Source organism: Panthera pardus, unplaced genomic scaffold (assembly GCF_024362965.1).
Source record: "Panthera pardus isolate Hobbes unplaced genomic scaffold, ASM2436296v1 HiC_scaffold_1, whole genome shotgun sequence".
NCBI classification, from domain to species: Eukaryota; Metazoa; Chordata; class Mammalia; order Carnivora; family Felidae; genus Panthera; species Panthera pardus.
The window spans coordinates 42,889,683-42,909,933 of NW_026526654.1; the positions used below are offsets into that span (position 1 = coordinate 42,889,683).

Consider the following 20,251-nt stretch of genomic DNA (forward strand, 5'->3'; position numbering starts at 1 on the left):
GTGTATATGCTGTATATTACATATATATGCAGTAAGAATATATATATATATATATATCTTCATTCTTACATGTGCACCCAAAACACTAGGTTTTATTAGTTTCACCAGATTTTAAGAAAAAATCATGAAAGCTTCAAATTTGAGTAAAGTGATTCTTTTTACTTCAAAAAAAAAAATATATGTACCATACTTTATCCCTTCTCTAGCAGTAGGAATTTCTATTCTTTCCACCTTTTTGATACTCATTTTGTTACTTTTTTTTTTTTAGAAAAAGTGTAGTTGACACACAAAGTGACATTAGGTTGAGGTGTACAACATAGTGATTCAATAACTCAGTATGTTATTGTTATGCTCACGACAAGTGCAGGCCCTGTATATTACTGTTGCAGTATCATGGACTGTATTCCTTGTGCTGTGTCTTTTATTCCTGTGACTTATTCCATAACTGGAAGCCAGTATCTCCCTCTCCCCTTCACCCATTTTGCCCATCCTGTCACCTCCCTGCTTCTGGCAACCATCAGTTTGTTCTTTACATCTATAGGTCTAATTCTGCTTTCTGTTTATTCTTTTTATCCCCGCATGTGAGTGAAGTCATAGGGTCTTTCTCAGTCTGAATTATTTCACTTAGTGTAGTACCCTCTAGGTCCATTCATGTTGTCTCAAATGGCAGGATCTCCTCCTTTTTATGGCAGCACAATTTTCCATTGTGTACGTATACCACATCTTATCCATTCATCTATCAATGGACACTTAGGTTGCTTGCATATCTTGGCTATTGTAAATAATGCTGCAGTAAACACAGGGGTTAGCATACATCTTTTCGAATTAATGTTTTCATTTTCATTGGTTACATACTCAGTAGTGGAATTAATGCATCATATTGTATTTCTATTTTTAATTTTTTGAGGAACCTCCATACTGTTTTCCATGGTGGCAGTACCCACTCAAAGTCCTGCTGACAGTACATGAAAGTTCTCTTTTCTCCAATTTATTGGTGTAAAGATCCTGTTAAATTTCCACAGCTGCCATAACAAAATAGCACAGACTGAGTGGCCTTAACAGAAATGTGTTTTCTTCTCTGGGGGCTAGAAGTCCCATATAAGGTGTGATGGAGTTGATTTCTCCTGAGGCCTTTTTTCTAGACTCATACTTGGCCGCCTTCTCCCTGGACTATTCATTGGATCTTTCCTTTATATACCTCTGTGTCGTAATGTCTCCTAAGGACATCAGTCGTGTTGCCTTAGGACTCACCCATTTTACCTCATTTTACATTAATTACCTCTTTAAAGGTTCTGTCTCCAAATACAGTCACATTGTGAGGTACTGTGACTTCACCATGAGAATTTTGGGGGGACACAACTAAGCCCCTAACAAGGATGTTCACAGTTGTCCATTAATTATACACACACACAAATTTTTTTTTTAATGTTTACTTATTTTGAGAGTATGAGCAGGGGAGGGGCAGAGAGAAAGGAAGTCGTAGAATCCAAAACAGGCTCCAGGCTCTGAGCTGTCAGCATAGAGCCGGATGCAGGGCTTGAACTCAAGAACCGTGAGATTATAACCTGAGCCGAAGTCAGATGCTTAACCAACTGAGCCACCCAGGTGCCCCATCTATATATTACTAATAATACTAAAGTTTTATTTATTTTTGAGAGAGCATGAACAGGGTAGGGGCAGGGGGCGGGGAACAGAGATTCCAAAGGGAGCCCTGTGTTGACAGCAACAAGCCCCGTTTGGGGCTGGAACTCACAAACTGCAGGATCATGACCTGAGCTGAGATCGGATGCTCAATCTACTGAACCACCCAGGCACTCCCTATTATATTTTTAATCTTGTTTCTGTACTTTTATCTCCCTTTTCATTTTATTTATTTCACAATGATTATTTTTACTTTCTTCTTTTTTTATTTCCTTTGATAAGTCTTGCCAGGAATTTATCAGCTTTTGAAAGAGCTCCTTTTTATTTGTTGTTTCTTTCTATTGTGTTTTTGTTCTACAATTTGTTAATTTTTTATTTGTTTTTATTTTTCTTAAAATTTCTCTGTGTTTATTCTCACATTCTTGTCTTACAGATTTAGTTGCTGAGCTAATTAATTTTCAACATTTTTATACTTGAGACATTTCAGTGTATAATTTCATTATATCATTTGGTCCTATTTATTTTCTGTATTCCATTCTAATTTCTTCTAGAATCATGAATTATTTAGAAGTTTGAATTTCTAAATGTACTCATAGTTATTTTTTAGTTACTAGTTACATAGTTATTTTTTTAGTGTTACTTCATTGTGTTGTATTTATAGCATGTTGTTTACTTGATCATAATTCTGTACGGTCTTGCTATATGGCCTCACTCAAGAACAGTTTTTTGTAAATGCTTTGTATGTGTTTGAAAAGAATGTATGTTTTCCTATTGTTGGGTACATCATTTTATGTTTGTCCAGTAGATAAAGCTTTTTAATTATTTTGCTCAAAATCTCTCTGACCTTACTGACTTTTGCTTGGCTAATCTACCCATGAGTGAAAGATTCAGTTGAAATCTCTAATGAAAATCATGGCTCTGTCAGTTTCTTGTTATTTCTGTTTATTTTGGCTTTATGTATTTTAAACTATGTTAAGTAGGTGTGAATACTCATTTAGAATTGTAATATTCCTAGAAAACTGACCCTGTGTCTCATTATGTAGTGATCTTTCTTTTTTTTTTTTATAACCCATTTTGCCCGAATGCCTCTTTTGTTGGAATTTAATATACATACTCCAACCACTTAGTTACTTTTAGCGTTATAAGGACGTGATTCAGTTTTACTTTAAATGCCCGCAGATTCTTTGAAAGATTGCAAGCAGGAAATTCACATGGTCAAGAGTTGTGAAAAAATAACATGGGCTTCTGTATGGGAAATGAATTCGAAAGTTGCAAAAAACGAATCAGTGAGGCTGTTGTAGGGCAGCATGAGATGGTGGTGGCTTGGCTTGGAGTGGTCACACCTGAGATGGAGATAGAGCAAAGTTCTGTTTCATTGGAAGTCTTGAGGGCTATTGGTGAATGGGTGTGAAAGGCGATAGAATGTGTGAAGCTCCATTTTCTACCTTGAGCCACTGTTTCCTTGAAATGATCATTTACCAGGCTTGAAGTGATAGGCATGCTTCTAAGTTCGTACCTGTGGAATTTATTTATTTTTCTAAAGTATATTGATACTCTCTGAAACAGTTTTCATCCTTGCTGCTTTAGGGGGGATAAGCTTAACACTGTATGGGTATGCTGTGAAAGAGCTTTTCTAAACAGTCCTATCTGTAAACTTTCTTTCTTTCTTTTTTTTTTTTTAATGATTCACTGTGTGCCATGCACAGTGCCAGTTTTTCTGGTCTTCCAGCAGCGAATATGGTGAGAGTAGGATGTGATGGCACCGAGTTTAGTAGTAAATGCGGACCAACACAAAGGCATTTATCAATACAGAGTGAGAAGAGCTTTGTTGGTCAGAGAAGTATGTGGTTCTGTGACAGCACAGAGCAGGGGCACTCGACCTAGATTTACTCGGGTAATTATTGTGAAGACTTCCCAGTGAAAATAAAGAATGTGGTTCAACTCATTTACTGTGAAAACAGAGAAGAACTTTTGAAGAGGTTTACGGAAGAAATTGGCATGATCAGATTTGCATTTTAGTGAACTCCTGAGGGTATGATCAATGGGTTGGAGTGAGAAATAAGGGAAAACCACCAGATAAGGGCTGATGATGATGCCCTCTTGAAGTTGGTCTAGGCTTGTCTGTGGGGATGGAGAAACTGGATGGACTTGAAGGAAATTTAGGAGATAAAGTCATGAAGATTTAGTTATTCAGTATATATGGTGTTGAAGAAAATAAGGCCGTAAGAAATGATATAAAGGTGCAGCTTGGGCCACTGGGGGCGGCGGGGTGGTGCTACTAGGAAGACCAAGTTTGCAAAATACAATGAGATCTTTTTAACCCATGAGATTGGAATTTCCTAGGAGATACCCAAGGGGATTTTCCAGCAGATGTATTTGAGCCTGTTGCTCAGGAGAGAGTTCCAGGATGGAAACTTAGGAAGTCGGGGCTATATTGATAGGCTCGAAGCTGTCAGAGTAAGATTTCATTCTTTTTTATGACTGAGTAATATTCCGTTGCATATTTATGCTACATCTTCTTTATCCATTTGTCAATTGATAGACACTTGGGCTGTTTCTGTATCTTGGCTATTGTAAATAATGGCTGCTATAAACATCGGGTGCATGTATCCCTTTGAATTTGTGTTTTGGTATTCTTTCAGTAAATACCAAGTGCTATGATTGCTGTATCACAGCGTAGTTCCATTTTTAATTTCTTGAGGAACCTACAAACTGTTTTATACAGTGGCTGCACCAGTTTGCATTCCCACCAACAGTGCACAAGTGGTCCTTTTTCTCCACATCCTTGCCAAAACCTGTTGTTTCTTGTGTTGTTGATTTTAGCCATTCTGACAGATGTAGTTTTGATTTGCATTTCCCTGATGATAAGTGATGATAAACATCTTTTCATGTGTGTGTTGGCCATCTGGATGTCTTCTTCAGAGAAATGTCTGTTTATGTTTTATACCCATTTTTTAATTGGATTATTTGGTTTTTTGGGGGGGCATAGAGTTTTTTATTTTCTTTATGTATTTTGGATACTAACCTTTTTTTTTCTTTTCTAATTTTTATTTAAATTCTAGTTAGTTAACATACAGTGCAATATTGGTTTCAGGAGTAGAATTCAGTGATTCATCACTTACGTATAACACCCAGTGCTCAACATAACAAGCGTCCTCTTTAGTACCCATCACCCATTTAGCCCATCCACCATTCACCTCCCTCCATCAGTCCTCAGTTTGTTCTCTGTCTTTAAGAGTCTCTTATGGTTTGTTTCCCTCTCTCTTTTTTTCCCCCTCCCAAACGTTAATCTGTTTTCTTAAATTCTACATGAGTGAAATCATATGGTATTTGTCTTTCTCTGACTGATTTCACTTAGCATAATACATTCTTTTAGCTCCATCCATGCCATTGCAAATGGCAAGATTTCATTTTGTTTGATGACTGAGTAATATTCTATTGTGTGTGTATGTGTGTGTATGTTTGTGTATTAGCTGCCGTGGCCAAGGTCAAAGAGGGTGCAGCTTATGTTCTCCCCTAGGATTTTGATGGTTTCCTGTCTCACATTTAGGTCTTTCATCCATTTTGAATTTATTTTTGTGTATAGTGCAAGAAAGTGATTCACTTTAATTCTTCTGTGTGTTGCTGCCCAGTTTTCCCAACACCAGTTGTTGAAGAGACTGTTTTCCATTGGATATTCTTTTCTGCTTTGTCAAAGATTAGTTGGCCATAGATTTGTGTGTCCATTTCTGAGTTTTCTGTTCTGTTCTATTGATCTATGTGTCTGTTGTTGCACCAGTACCATACTGTCTTGATGACTACAGCATTGTAATACAGCTCAGTGTCCAGAACTGTGATGCTTCCAGGTTTTGGTGTTTTTTGTTTTTTGTTTTTGTTTTTTTTTTCCTTTTTCAGGATTGCTTTGGCTCTTTGGGGTCTTTTTTGGTTCCATACAAATTTTACGATTGCTTGTTCTAGCTGTGTAAAAATGCTGGTGGTATTTTAATGTGGATTTTATTAAATGTGTAGCTTGTTTTGGGTAGTATAGTCATTTTAACAATGTTTGTTCTTCCAATCCACGAGCATGGAATGCTTTTCCATTTCTTTGTGTGTGTGCTCTTCAGTTTCTTTCATAAGTATTCTATTGTTTTCAGCGTATAGATCTTTTACCTCTTTGGTTAAGTTTATTTCTAGTTGTCTGATTGTTTTTGGTGCAGTTGGAGATGGGATTGATTCCTTGATTTCTTTTTTCTGCTGCTTTGTTATTGGTGTATAGAAATGCGGCAGATTTCTGTGCATTGATTTTATATTCTGTGACTTTGCTAAATTTATATGGATACTAACCACTTGTCGGATATGTCATTTGCAAGTATGTTCTCCCATTCCGTAGTTGCCTTTTAGTTTTGTTGTTTCCTTCACTGTGCAGAAGCTTTTTATTTTGATATAGTCCCAATGATTTATTTTTGCTTTTGTTTCCCTTGCCTCCCACATCTAGAAAAAAGTTGCTACGGTCTGTGTCAAAGAGGTTACTGCCTATGTTCTCTAGGATTTTTACGGTTTCAGGTCTCACATTTAGGTCTTTAACCCATCTGAATTTATTTTTGTGTAGGGTGTGAGAAAGTGGTCCAGTTTCTTTCTTTTGCATATTGCTCTCCAGTTTAATGAAAATAAATTTTAGATATATTGTATTTATACTTGCCAGATTTCAAATATTAACCAAAAATTAAGGGTGAAAAATAGATAAACTTTTATCTTTTTAAATTTTCTGTATACATTTTTATTAGGATAAAGGAACTTCTGGAGTTACAAGGTTATTTTTGTATTACATACTAAATAGGTTAGTTGATTCAAATTTTAGATTTTTAGATGAAAATACTTGTTTCACTGATGGAAGAACTAATTGTTTTTAATGGGCATACAGTGAATTTCCAATAGAAAATTCAGTTCTTGAGTTTCAAGGTTTTCTTTTACTGAATGACAGAACAGTTAGCAAATTTATTGGTTATGTAGAACTCTCTCCCTGGTCCTCTGGAGGAGAAGACCTGCACTGTGTTCTTAAAGTTCATTGAGTAATAAAGTAGCTAAAGATTTAAATTGGTTTGATGTACATCCTGGTTCTTTTCCATGGCTTTTCATTGAGCTATTTCTTATAATTTATCTCCTGGTCAACTAGATTTCATTGTCAAGTGATTTTCAGAAAATATCATATCCTGCATTCCCTAAGATATTTTATACTTGAGCATATTAATTGACTACTTTTATACTCTAAGATCAGATTGATTTAATAAAACAATTGGATCGTACTTTTCTTCAGAAGTTTCTGGTAACTTAGTACCAAAGTAGTCTTTTTGCCACAACTTCTATATTAATGATTGTTTGGCTAGATTCCATTGAATATTTTGTCAAGGACTCATGGATGCTGTATTCCTTGACCTGTTGCTTGTCTAAATATGTTTCTTTTATATTTTAAAGATATTTTGCTTTGTTGTAAAATTCTCAGGTTCTCCTCAGATATCTATAGATTACTTCTTTGTCTTCTGGCATTGAGTATTCCTCACAGAACAAGGAGACTGGTCTGATTTCCCCCTTGTTAGTAAACTGCTCGTTTCTGCCTGAACACCTGCAGAGTTTTTTTTTTCTTTAGCTTGAAGTTCAGTGACCTAAGGACGTAACTTCTTTTGGATCGTTCTGTATCAATTTTTCCTGGAACACTGTCTGTTATTTCAATCTGTTCTTCCTTCGTGTTAGGGAAAATTCATACTATATTATTTGAAATATTTTTTCTAGCCAGTTTTTGGGTCCTTTTTACAGGATCAGCATTTTTCAGTTTGTTCTTTATGCCTCTTCTGTTTTCTCCATTAAGAAAAATGTATTTGTCTTCCTTTGTGTTCACTGGATTAATTAAACCTTTTTTTTCTACATCAGTATTTAAATTTTTTTAGCTATATCTCCTCATTTTTAAACATGTTTCCTTATTCCATTGCTGTTTTTCTTCTATTTATTAGTACTAAATTGATAATTTTTTGGTCTTCAGTACATTTGGATCACTCTGCAACACCTTTAAAATTTTTTTCTATTGTTTTGTCATTTCATCTTTGAGTCCTTTCCCACTAGTAATCATTTTTTGAAGTTCTCCCACCATGTGAAGCTTTTTGTTTTTAGGTTGTGTGTTCTTTAGGAATGAGAGCTTTTTTTTCTCCTTTGCATGCTTGTTTCCTTTCCTTCCTCTCTTTTCATTTTCTCCTTCTTTACTTCCATTTATCCTGTGATAGGTTTATACGTTTTATTTCCTCTTGTCCTGTTAGTAGATATTCTATTTGCTAGGATACAGTATTGGTTAATCTTTCTTCCCTTCTTTCTTATAGTTGAGACCTATCTGTTTTCACTTGGATTTTACTTTTTGCTTATTTTTGTTTTTTCGAGATGGGGAGAGTGAGAGCTAGAGCAAGTGAGAGAGTGAGAGAGTGAGCAGGGGAGAGGGGCAGAGGAAGAGAGAATCTTAAGCAGGCTCCACACTCAGTGCAGAGCCCGATGAAGGGCTTAATCCCACAACCCTGGGATCGTGACCTCAGCCGAAATCAAGAGTCGGACCCTCAACGGGCTGAGCCACCCAGGTGCCCCCTGGTTTTTACATTTTGAGAATTAGTTATTGTCGGTTCCATTTTGCTATCATTCAAGGTTAGCAGTGGCATGGGGCTTATTCTGGGGAAGTGGAGGAGGAAAGGGCTTGGCTGAATTGTCAAGGTGTATCAAAGTGTCCTCCCCCTTTTCGGCCATGTGTGGACAATGATGCCCTTTCAAAGGAGCACTCAGGGATAAAACCACCTTACAAAGGCATGCAAACTATTTCTGCACCTTTCAGCTGAGTGCCATGAAGCTACTCCTCAGGGAGCTTCGTGATATTTTGTTTCCTACTGTGGCTTCCCTCTTTAGACACATGAGCCCTGTTGTATAGATTCTAACATAATAAAGAACTGAAATTTTCTCCATAGGATCATTATTTTAAATATTTAAGGTTGTACTTCAGGGCCAGTAGGAACATCTTCTATGTTAAATAACAAGGCCATTTGACATATTTTCTGGAGCAAACCATATATGGAAATAGTAAACAGACTTTCCATTTCTCTTTTTTGTATATCTTTCCATCTCTCTTCCCGTTGCCAGCACAGAAGCACCTTCCTATAAAGTGTATATCATTTTAAGTGATCTCTCACTGGGCATCCACATTTTCTGTTGTTCTTGATGTTTTCGTTTGAAAAGATGTAGTATTTGTGGGGCGCCTGGGTGGCTCGGTCGGTTAAGCGTCCGACTTTGGCTCAGGTCATGATCTCACGGTCCGTGGGTTCGAGCCCCGCGTCGGGCTCTGTGCTGACAGCTCAGAGCCTGGAGCCTGCTTCAGATCCTGTGTCTCCCTCTCTCTGTGACCCTCCCCCGTTCATGCTCTGTCTCTCTCTGTCTCAAAAATAAACGTTAAAAAAAAAAATTAAAAAAAAAAAAAGATGTAGTATTTGTAAAATCCATGCATGAATTCATTGTGTCCAGTGCCTTGTAGAAACATACTCTTTACTTCTCTGTGTTTATCTCACACAAGGGAAATAATTCTTTTTTGTTACTGATATAAATTCACTTCTCACATGGGCAAAACATACACACTCGTCAGTGTCCTCCTGGTGATTCATTAAGTCTTTAGGGTGCAGAAGGGCAGTGGTGGGTCACACTAGGGCAGGATTTTAGCCAGGAGTGTGTCACCTTGGATCGATCTACCAGTTACTGGTTTCATTTATGTTTGAAGTTGCTCTACTGTAGCTGTGATTACTGTGGATTCCATCTGAGACATACAAGATGATAAAAGTAAACTGAAATTTATAAAGTTTACAAGTATCTCCAAATTAACCTTGAAGTCCAGTGTATTATGTTATGTTTAAATGTTATTGGTGTTATACTTACTTCTTTTGAGACGGCAGTAGAATCTTAAGGAAATTGTCAGTTACAGGTGTCAAAGACTGATTATCTGTGTCTGAGGAACTACGTGTTCTAAATGATTATTATTAATCAATTGCACTGCTAATTTTATTGATTGGATTAATTATAGGGAGTCAGACTTTGAAGACTATTTTAAAGACATTCCATGATTCTTTAGTGGAACATTCACAGTGAAAATGTGTCAGGATAATGGGCAAAGTTTCATTTATTGTCAGCATTCCTTATCCTGATATGCTGAAAACTCACAATGTTTGAACAGGCTTAAAATTCTCATGCAATAATTATGTTATCTTTAACAGGTGGCTGTGATTTTATATACTCATGCATATTAACTTTTCTTTCCTTCTTTTTTCCAAAAGGTTTTTAAACCTTTTGGAAAGGTTTTTCCAAAACCTTTTTTCCAAAAGCATTTTAAGGTTTTCTTTGCCATTATAACTTAGCATTTATTTTCCTGAGAGTCTTTTTGTACCATTCTCTTTGATTTGGTAAACCTTCGTTGATTGTGTAATATGAGAAATGGGATTGTTTAGCCAGTGTAATTGTGCAACCAGTTATTTTGTGAGTGGAAAACAAACTGGCAAACAAACAAAAACTTTTAAAATCTCTGTCAATTCAGGTAAAAAAAAATCTTTTAGCTCTGTTTTTTCATAGTTCCTATTACTATCATGAATGCAGTATTTTCATTAGCATCAGTAGTTATACACAAGATCTGCTGGAAAAATGGTGGTAATGAAACCTGTCTAGCCACAGTTAATTAAGGAGTTTTCTTCTTTGAGCCTCAGGAGAAATATTCACCATGCATTTCTTAAAACATGGCCTTAAAGAAACCAGCTTCCTCCTTACAATTCAGTAACTTTTCTTGTCTTGAGGGATATCTTCACGGAGGTGGAACTAAACTGGAAAAGGGTGATGTAGCCCAGATAAATTATATATGCATTACATCGTTGCCTAAGAACAGGGGTCAATAGTTCTCTTGTCTGTTAGAGTATATAATTGTGCCTGCATTAGATGCTGGCAGCTTATCAGAGGCTCGGGCTGGCGTTTGGTCTCAGTTTATTTTATTAAGGAAGTGCATGTATTTGGATTTCATTATGTCTCTTCCCCAAATTATTAACTTCAGTATAAAACTCTTAAATGTGTTTGCAGTTGATTACTTATTAAAAGATTCCGGCAAGTGAAGGGTTTAATTTATAATGTTTAACTTCTTGACTCCTTGCTTGACTGCATCTTTTTTTTTTTTTTTTGGCATCTATTTTTATTGATATATTAACATATTTCTTAAAATAGCCCAGTTTTTTTTATCCCTTGCCAAGTTCTGATAACTTTCTCATTTTGTGGTATTTATGCTTATAATATTTTACCATTTGCAGTCGGTATAAATTTAACTTTGAAAACCCCTAACAATTCTTTTGTTTTTTTAAGGGTACCCTCCCAGTTGATACTAACAATTTTTTTTTTTTGCAGCTTATATAATATTGTTTAAAAAACATTCTCTGCCCTTCTGCTACTTCCAGCCCTTGATGTAACCCACTGAAAATGGGTACTTTTGACAGCATCTGTACTGGGAAATGCTTTCCAAATTAAACATTTGTTAGAACACACAGTTTATTTGGATACATCTAAGATCCTAAATATTTGATTCAGCTGCCAGTATGTGCTTTATTGGCTAATGTTTTTAGAGTGTTTCCACATTTTTATAGGCTAGCGGCCAAGTTGTCCCAACAGTCTGGTGCCTCTTGGGGAGTTGAAGTGGTTGTGGACATGGGGAGGTGCTGGCACTAGGATGCTCCTGTGTGTAGTCCGTTGGCATGTTAGAACTCACAGAAGTTGACCCCTTCAACCTGGAAATGTATAGATGCTAATGAGCTTCCTTAGTCTGTCCAGAGTGACTTGAGGAAGCCCACTCAGATCCCCAGTGACATTGATTCAAGGAAATCAGAACTGTTAGAGCAACTTAGTCATGTTGGACCTAAGGTCATCGAGAAGTTTAGTACAACTGAGATCTAAAATATCATTATTGTACAAAGATATATTATGGTTAAAAAAATACTGTGTAGTGCTTATGGTTTATAAAGCACATTCTTCAGTGTCTTCTCATTTAATCAATTAAAAAAATACTTGGGAGGTAGATGTGTTATATCTGTTTTACAGATAAGAAATCACACAAGCTGGAAATGCTGGTCTGTGGGTTTAAATCCTCATCATTGAACTCTACCTTCTGTGTTCTCTCACGGTCCTACATGGGAAATAAGGCATGGCCGATGGAAGATGGACCGACCTCATGTGACACAAAATTGCACCAAATGTATATCAGATTAATGACCTAGGAACTCTGCTTGTGGTACCAGCATCAGAAGGTCAATCAGCAACAAGGATTTGCTGATCCTAACTAAGCACTATGGAATTATAAAGTTTTGATTAAATGAGATCTGAAACTACAAGTAGGTGTCTATACAATGAGAACAAAAAGTGGATAAGTGTAGATGCACATTTGCACATTGTCTACCAACAGGTAGACATAAGTATGTTTTCTGTGTGTGTGTGTATATGTGGCATTAAAAGGAAAAAGATTGGACGGTCGCCCTTTGAGGAAGATTTTGAGAATGGTGTATGTTAATTAACTGAGACCAGTTGCAAAGGCTTCCGTTCCTCAAATGCAGAGTGCTTTTTATAGATGTGCTTGGTGGCAAGCAATATGCTGGGGTCTGGGGGATACAAAGGTAACTAATACATAGGGTTCAGCCCTGAGGAGGAATTTATAATCTAGCAAACACAGTAGAGGAAATGACTCCTTCAGTTTGGCAAGGGGAGTGAGTTGTCTCTCCTTAGAATTCATGTGTTGAAACCCTAACCCCCCAGTGTGACAGTATTTGCAGGTGGGGCCATTAGGAGGTAATTAGATCATGAGGCTGGAACCCTGATGTTGAGATTAGTGCCCTTAGTAGAAGAGACGTGAGAGATTTCTCTCCTCAAGTGACAACACAGCAAGAAGATGCCATCTGCAAGTAGAGAAGAGAGGCGTCACCAGGAACTAAATAGACCAGCACCTTGATCTTGGACTTCTCAGCCTGCAAAATTGTGAGAAACCAATTTCTGTTGTTTATCCCACCCAGTGTATGGTATTTGGTATAGTAGCACGAGCTGATTAATATAGTAGAGACAGAGGAGTCTTCACAGACCCATGTTTGGATGAGGATTTGAAGGATGAGTAGGAGTTCTGCCACCAAATAAGGAGGAAAGGGGTATTCTTCCCAAGATAAACCAAGTGTGGGTATGCCCTAATGTGTACAAGGGAATGTGAAAGATTCTAGTGGTTGTATGTTGTTGAAGGGATTTGAGAGAGGTTAGAACCCAGTCTGCTGGCTTTTGACTTTTTTTTCTACTTCTCTATTTTCATATATTCAACTTAGTTTGGTCAGGATAAATTTTCATTATTTACAGTTGTTATCTAGGATATGCTTTAGAATCTCTGAGAAGATAGGCTTTGTATTCTGATCCTTTGTCAGTTTTGATCCATATTTCTTGGCCACTGCTATCCTTCCCTATCTCCCCCCCGCCCCCCCAACACACACACCCACCCACCCACCCACACACACACCCACACACACACACACACACACACACACTGGGAATCCTAACTCAGCAGCAGCCCAGTATTTCCCTTGGATAAATATCCTCCAGCTCCGATATAACAGAAAAAAATTGAGAACAGCTGCCGTAAGCAATAGGAACACTTTTAAAAATTATATATATAAATGTAAATATGTATTGATGTATATATATATTAATTGTATGTTGTAGTCGTATATAGAATTTATGTACAATACACATATTTTAATCTTTTATTATTTCTCCCATATATATATATAATATAAATATAAATATGTATAGTAGGGAATATATATATAAAATGGGGAAAAAACATCAACCATATGTGTTTTATAGCAATATAATTCATTGCTGATGTATATATAAGTTGGAAAGGAAATTGCTGGCAGCCGGGAAGCAGAGGGTATTCAATAGTCAGGAAGAGGTGATGACCCGATATAAGGCTGCAGCAGTGGAGATAACATGAGTGTAGAGAGAGATTTCAGAGGTGGCATCAATACTACGTTGCCACTGATCAAGAAGTAAAAAGGGTCAAAGGTGCTCCTAGATTTCTCATTTGGTGCAGGTTGATATCATTAACATGAGTAGAGAATAATGGAGAAGGAAAAGAAAGGAGGTTTTTGGAAGTATGAAGTGGGAAGAGAAATGAGGAAGTGAGGAGACTTCATAAACTTTCTTGGACACTTCTTAACTCCTAGAGATGCACGTAGAGGTTAGGATAGGGAGTAGGGACCTAGAACTCAGGAGGGAGATGTGAGCCAGAGGTAGATTATCTGTAGAGAGATGGAGTTACAGCAGTGGGTGTGACTTGGGTTTCTCCAGGAGGAAGGTGTACCTGGGAGAAGTGATGCAGCCTGAGGTGTCGCGCTCAGGTCCTAATGGTGATCCCGAACATGTGATGGATGCTCTAGGGGCTCCAGGAAAAATACAAGAAGAACAAGTCACCTCTTAGAGTTTACACCCAGAAATAGTCTTCCCATCTGTACTTGTTTTATGTTTTATTAAGTGTTTTCACAAAACCATCTTTTAGAAAACTTCTGTCATCTAAACAAACAATAAAGCAAAGAACGTCTCAAATTAGAGTATTCATTTTGCAGTTAGGTTACTAACCGGCATAAATGATGGCATACACAGATTTTGTTCTTGGGGGCGGGGTGTGTGTGCAGAAATAGAGGCATGTCAGATAATTGTCTCCATTGAGAATATTTGGTAAAGTAGAGACATATAGGAGCATAGTAACATACCACCATTGAGGTCATAGTTGTCCAGAAACCATGGCTATTTGGGATTCCACCAACGATTCGGAATTACACAGGTAAGACTTCTGAGAAAACAACTAGACGACACAAGGTATATTTACCTCACTTCTACAAGACTATGTTGCGTGCTCAAGTTTCTTACTACTTTCCATGCAAGTTTAGCTGGCTATTTTTTTAAATTAAATATATACAAAAATGAGAAACAGCACATTTGTAATCAGCATTTTACAAAGGACCTTAAGACTTATCTGGTTGAATTTCCTCATCGTACTTAGGCCCAGAGATGCCAAGTGACATGTTCAAGGTAATTTAGCCAGAATAATAAGCTAAATCAACTTGACTGTTGGTCCAGCGTTCCTTCTATTCCACCATAGGGCAGAAGGAGCATCTATAAAAAGAACATGATGGCATGAAGAAGTAAAAGGCTGACAGACTATAAAATGCAGATACAAGGAGCACAACAGTGTATGCAGTATAGACACTTCAATGGGCCCTGAAGTTATCTCTGTATGCAGCATTGCATAGCCTTTGAGGTTCGTAATTATTGGTCTGAGTCATCAAGAAAACGTTAACTTATGTCCGTTTCCGTGTGTGTGTGTGTGTATATATATATATATATATCTTAGGAATATTTCCATCCCAAGTGGTTAGTACTTTTTGTTTTAAATTTGGAGTTAAAAGAGATAACCCCTTACCCATCCAGAAAACTAAACTCTCCAGAATACAACATTCCAAGAAGGCTGTATATGTGAGGCTTATTGATAAAGAAACAAACCTTTCTTGTGACCTGCTCACTCTTTCATTACGATGACGAGACTTAGATGTTTGTTGCACGGAATAATATGCCTTAATCGCTTCTCGGCCTTTTGGCTAAGATCAAGTGCAGAATAATATGCCTTAAAAGTTGCATGACCTTATTTAGAACCGAAGTCCTCGTGATGCTTACAGGAAGGAGTTGTCTGTGTCTTCTGCTGTGCTTGTATAAAGCTGATGGCTTACGGCTCATTCTTGGGGGAAGGCATGAGAGCCTCAGGAGAATTTCTTTTTTCACTTTTGTCTTAGAACCAGGTCCCTTAAACTCTTATTCATATATTGTCCACCTCATTCTTCTGTCTTTGAACACCACCCTACTTGAGTTCTGTTATGTAACCGTGTATTCCAGTCTTGGCTGATTTCTTCATCTTGGCATTCCGTGGCTCTCTGCACTCATTCAAACCTTATTTTCTCAGTTTGGGTGGCTGGCACGACACTATTTAACCAGTGTTCTTGGTTCAGCCCACTTGGCTGTCAATCTCTGCACCTTCTATCCTTTTCATTAGGCCAGGAAACAAATTCTCAAGTCAAAAAGCATTTAACTATGGGCTAGGAAAATGTTACATTTGTATTCATAGGAAGTTATCAGAAAACAAAATTGGTAGGGTTTTTAAAGCAAAGGAACTTGTTAGAATTCAGCATTTTTACTTGTCTTTAACCATATTGCCACATTATTTATAAAATCTCATCTATAAAACTTGCAGGTAAACACACACATAAAATTTAAATGGACACGCTCATTTTCTTTATCTCAGTTTGGGGTATTTAAGTGGCTGAAATTAGTTAGAATTTTTTATCAAGGTGGAAAAGACAGAAGTTGTTTGTATACTGTGGAATATTTACTAACATTTCACTGTATTTCCCAAGTAAAGTTCTGGAAAATTGCTGGGCGTATAAATTGAGGGCTGTTGAGTTTCGGGGCTGCTGTGAGACCTTAGGGGTTACTTCCTCTTGAATAGGGTGAGAGATTGTGGAGGATTGGGGCAGTGTACGGAATTGACTCCCTTGTGTGTCACTGGGTGAAAATTGTATTTTGGCTCAATCCTTTTGCACATGGCACTGCAAGAGGCCACAGAGGTTAGGACTGCATTCAAGCTATTCTCAGAGGAGACCTGGCTGCCCTTTGCTTACAAATCCCCAAGGAGAAGAGAGTCCATGACCTCCACTGGCTGCACATTTCAGGGCCTCACAATCGCAGTTGTAAGGAGTTCTTCCTCAAGCCCATCCCTAATCCTTCCTCTTTCAGTTTCTTTTCTCTGGCATTTTTTTTTTTTTTAACTTTTACAGATTCCCCCCTTTTTAATTTCTTTATCAAAACAGTACATACTTATTATGTGTTCATTAGACAAGTAACAGAAAACTTAAAAAAAAGTCAGAGACAAGATAAGTAAAGCTACTATCGTCTTCATTACATCCAAAATAATGAGATAATTTGCGATATGCCATTTGTGTTTTGGTTTTTATACTGAAGGATGTATAGGGCCAACCTGTTTGTGTCAGTGGATACACTTCTCTGTGTTTTGAAATGACCCTTCGTAGGATTTTATTTTATGGCTTGATAATTTATTTAACCACCCTCCGACTTTTGGATATTTAGGTTGCTTCCAAGCTTTAGTAATTACAAACAGCAGAGAAATAAATATTCTTTTGCACATCCTTAATTATTACCTTAGGATAAATTCCAAGAGTTAGAATTGCTGGAGCTAGAGGCCATGCGCATTTTATGGCTTTTAATATTTTTGGCCAAGTTGCTCTGTGGTTTATAGTCCCACCCACTAGAAGATGAGAGTGGCCTGCTCTTAATTAGTTTACATTGCAGCTGCATTGCAAGAACTTGGAAAAGAGAACTCAGTGGTATGAGATGCTCAGGTCCTAGCTTGAAGAGCATGCCATAATGGGGCTAAATAACCACCATCCTTTTCCTCTACGGGTGCCCCTTCCTGTCACCTCGTGCCTTACGGTTATAGTGGGAAGTTTTTGTGTATTTGGTCTTTTTTTAGAGAGGAGAAATGAATGGCGAAAAAAGGAAGGGGAATGTTGGATCATGTGTGTGAGTGTTCTCTGCATTCCCAGCCCAAGTGTGCAGCGGGATCATGAACAGCCGTGTAGATTGAAGGCAGGGTCTTTGCATGGGTGATAACCGGCATTCCTATCTATCATCCCGGTCTGCAAACCTGATCAGTCTTTGTCTGTATGGGACTGTACGGAGGTAATCAGAGGCTGGAAGCCTTGCATCTGTTAGTTAGGAAAATCAAATTAGCACAATTTATAAATTTTGTGGAAGAATGGACAAAGTGGGCTATCAAAAATAATTTGTGCTTATAAAATATAGTATTTCCTGTGGCGACTTGATATAAACATATTCCCCTGAAGATTCTTCCATCTGAAGCAAATACATGAGAAATTTATTGTCTTAGAAAAATGTACTTATAATGGTGGTAGCACTTACCATTAAAGTATAAAGATACTGACAATAACTTAGTTCACAGCACTGCTTTTCGTGGTTGTTTTGTTTGTAACCTAGTCATGTTGAGAGTATTTGATCCTAAGGCAAAGTCTTTGGACTGGCAAGTCACAGTGGTGTCCTGAGATGGGTTACAGGTGTGCCTGAGGTGTCCCATCACTTGAGCCTCCGGGATTGTCTGCAAGGCCAGCCTTGTCTGATGACCCCACTGTGAAGTAGAATCATTACCTGTTCTATAGATCCACAATGGAAAAACAGTTGGGAAACACTGCATATAGATCTGTTTTGGCCTTTGGCTTCCCTGAAATATTAAACTTCAGGTTCAGGTTAACGGTAATGTGTCTGAGCATCCTTTTACTCCGCCTCATATAGATTACTCTGATACTATTTTGGGAGAATTGAGACATCTAAAAAGTTTGGGGTATCTAGTAGAACTAGACCTACCTAAGGTTCTCATAGAGTGATTCTGAAATTCTAATACAGACTCCAGTGCTCTTTTGCCCTTGAAAAATACACCGAGGTAGGCTTGGTTTTGCACCTATGAACTGTACCATGAACAGAGATGCGCAGATAGCCGTCGGTAATAGCCATTGAGGAGCTTACTGTTGCGTGGACCTGCTTATTAATATTTGCGTTTCCTTGTAGACTGTGTTGCTCTGCATCCTTGGCTGCAGTTCACGTAGGTATGAAAAAGTACCGAATACCTAGGCTTCCTCTTTAAAGTTACACCGTAGCACAGACCATTTTCTCATTGTCTCAGCTTTGGATGGAGGATTCTGAATGATACAAAATTAGACCTCAGATATTTGTCCTGGTAGTTTAGGAGGTGCTATCAGCGCTTTCGAGTTAGTTTCTCTATTTGTTGGCTTCCCTGGTAATAAATCGTAAAAGCAGGCCCATGAGTCGAGCCTCAGGGGCTGTTAACTGCTTACGTTCCTCTTTGTAATTGCACAGTGCTGGGTTTTTCCTCCCATGCATCATGAAGTAGTGTGCTCCTTTTTGCCAACCCTCTTGGATCTTTGCACTTGTCAACCAGGGAACCAGATCTTAGCACTTAAGCTGTACATGGTTTCTTACTTAAAAACTAATAGCCCGAAGAAGTGTAAATGTAGAATGCTGTACCAGGTGATTACATTTAGACAGCTGTATTAGCATTGTATATTGCTTCTCTGTAACGTTTTCTGTCGAAATGTTAAAGGTGGCCCTATCCAGTATTTTGCATGAAAAAATTATCTATTGATGTTATTGCATCATATCAAGTACTAAATCATCAAAAGACTTTTCCATATAGAGAAATGGGATTATTTTGTTGAATACTTTTTAACTTAATGGATGGCTGGTAGAAGGAAAGTTTCCAAAAACATTGTTGAATGACTTCTGCTATTTTTTGGAAGTAGGAAGACTCACTACCTAAAACTGTTTTTTTTGGTGTTCACATAATGCATTATAAAATTGGAAACAGATTGAAAAGTTAAGGTTAGTCAAGGCAGAGTGCTGTGACTCAAAACCTGCAATTGTTTTTCCCTTCAGACATTTTTCAGAGACATGCAAATCAAAGTCAGATAGGTACTTATAACAGATACAACTTATATATGAACATACATACACACACACACACACACACACACACACACACACACACATATCCATATCCTTCTGATATCTTCTGGCATAAAAATAACTTTTATTGCCTTATTTAGTTGTATTTTAATCTTAAATATAACAAATACACTGGGTGACACTTTTCTTTATTGCCAGGAGAAAAATGATTAAATGCAGAATGATCTATTTGCCTGTATTTTAGATTATTAAACAATCCCTTCTACTGGTCTTGGCAAAATGTTCATAGTTAATGTTGGATAATAGAGTAACTTTTGAGTCACTGTTTTAAGCATGTTTAAACAATATAATATAGTGTGGGAGACTCGTCTGTTTCTTCAAAACTCTCGGGCTAGCATCTTACTACTTTGGTGGTTTTATAGACTTGGCAATAATGGTTGTTTTCAGGAATCACCATTCTTGCATGTATCTAGATATTATTTCTGATGTCCTCTGAATAAAGTAAGCATGCATTCTTGAATTATCCATTTATTTTTTAACTGCTTTTTTGAGGCTACTCTAAAGAATATATTCTTGTTTTCAAATTTAAAACATGCAATTTGAGATTAAACTTAAACCAGAGAATTTTTTAAATTAGCTTTATTTTTAGAGCAGTTTCAGGCTTACAGCAAAACTGAGCAGAAAGTATGGAGAGTTCTATGTCCCCCCTGTCTCCTCCACCCGTGCACAACCTCCCCTACTATTGACATCCTGCCCCACAGTGGGATATTTGTTAGGGTCAGTGAACCTATATTGATACATAAGTATCATTCAAAGTCCACAGTTTACAGTGCGGTTTACTTTTGGTGTTGTGTATTCTCTGGGTTTGGACAGATGTATAATGACATGTACCCACATTGTACTTTCATATAGAATAGTTCCACTGCCCTAGAATTCCTCTTTG

At 37.4% G+C, this 20,251-nt stretch overlaps 1 protein-coding gene across 10 annotated transcripts in view; it reads left to right on the top strand.

Annotated features, from left to right (window-relative positions):
• The window catches only part of KLF12 (KLF transcription factor 12), a 443,329-nt gene that overhangs the window by 155,489 nt on the left and 267,589 nt on the right, over window positions 1–20,251 (top strand). Inside the window, exon 1 of one of the 10 annotated variants that reach the window (XM_053898752.1) lies at window positions 12,660–12,681. The exons of the other annotated variants lie outside the window; for them this stretch is intronic. The gene's annotated coding sequence lies outside the window, so the exon portion shown is untranslated. Of the gene's footprint in view, window positions 1–12,659; window positions 12,682–20,251 lie in introns of those variants that run through there. 10 annotated transcript variants of the gene reach the window in all.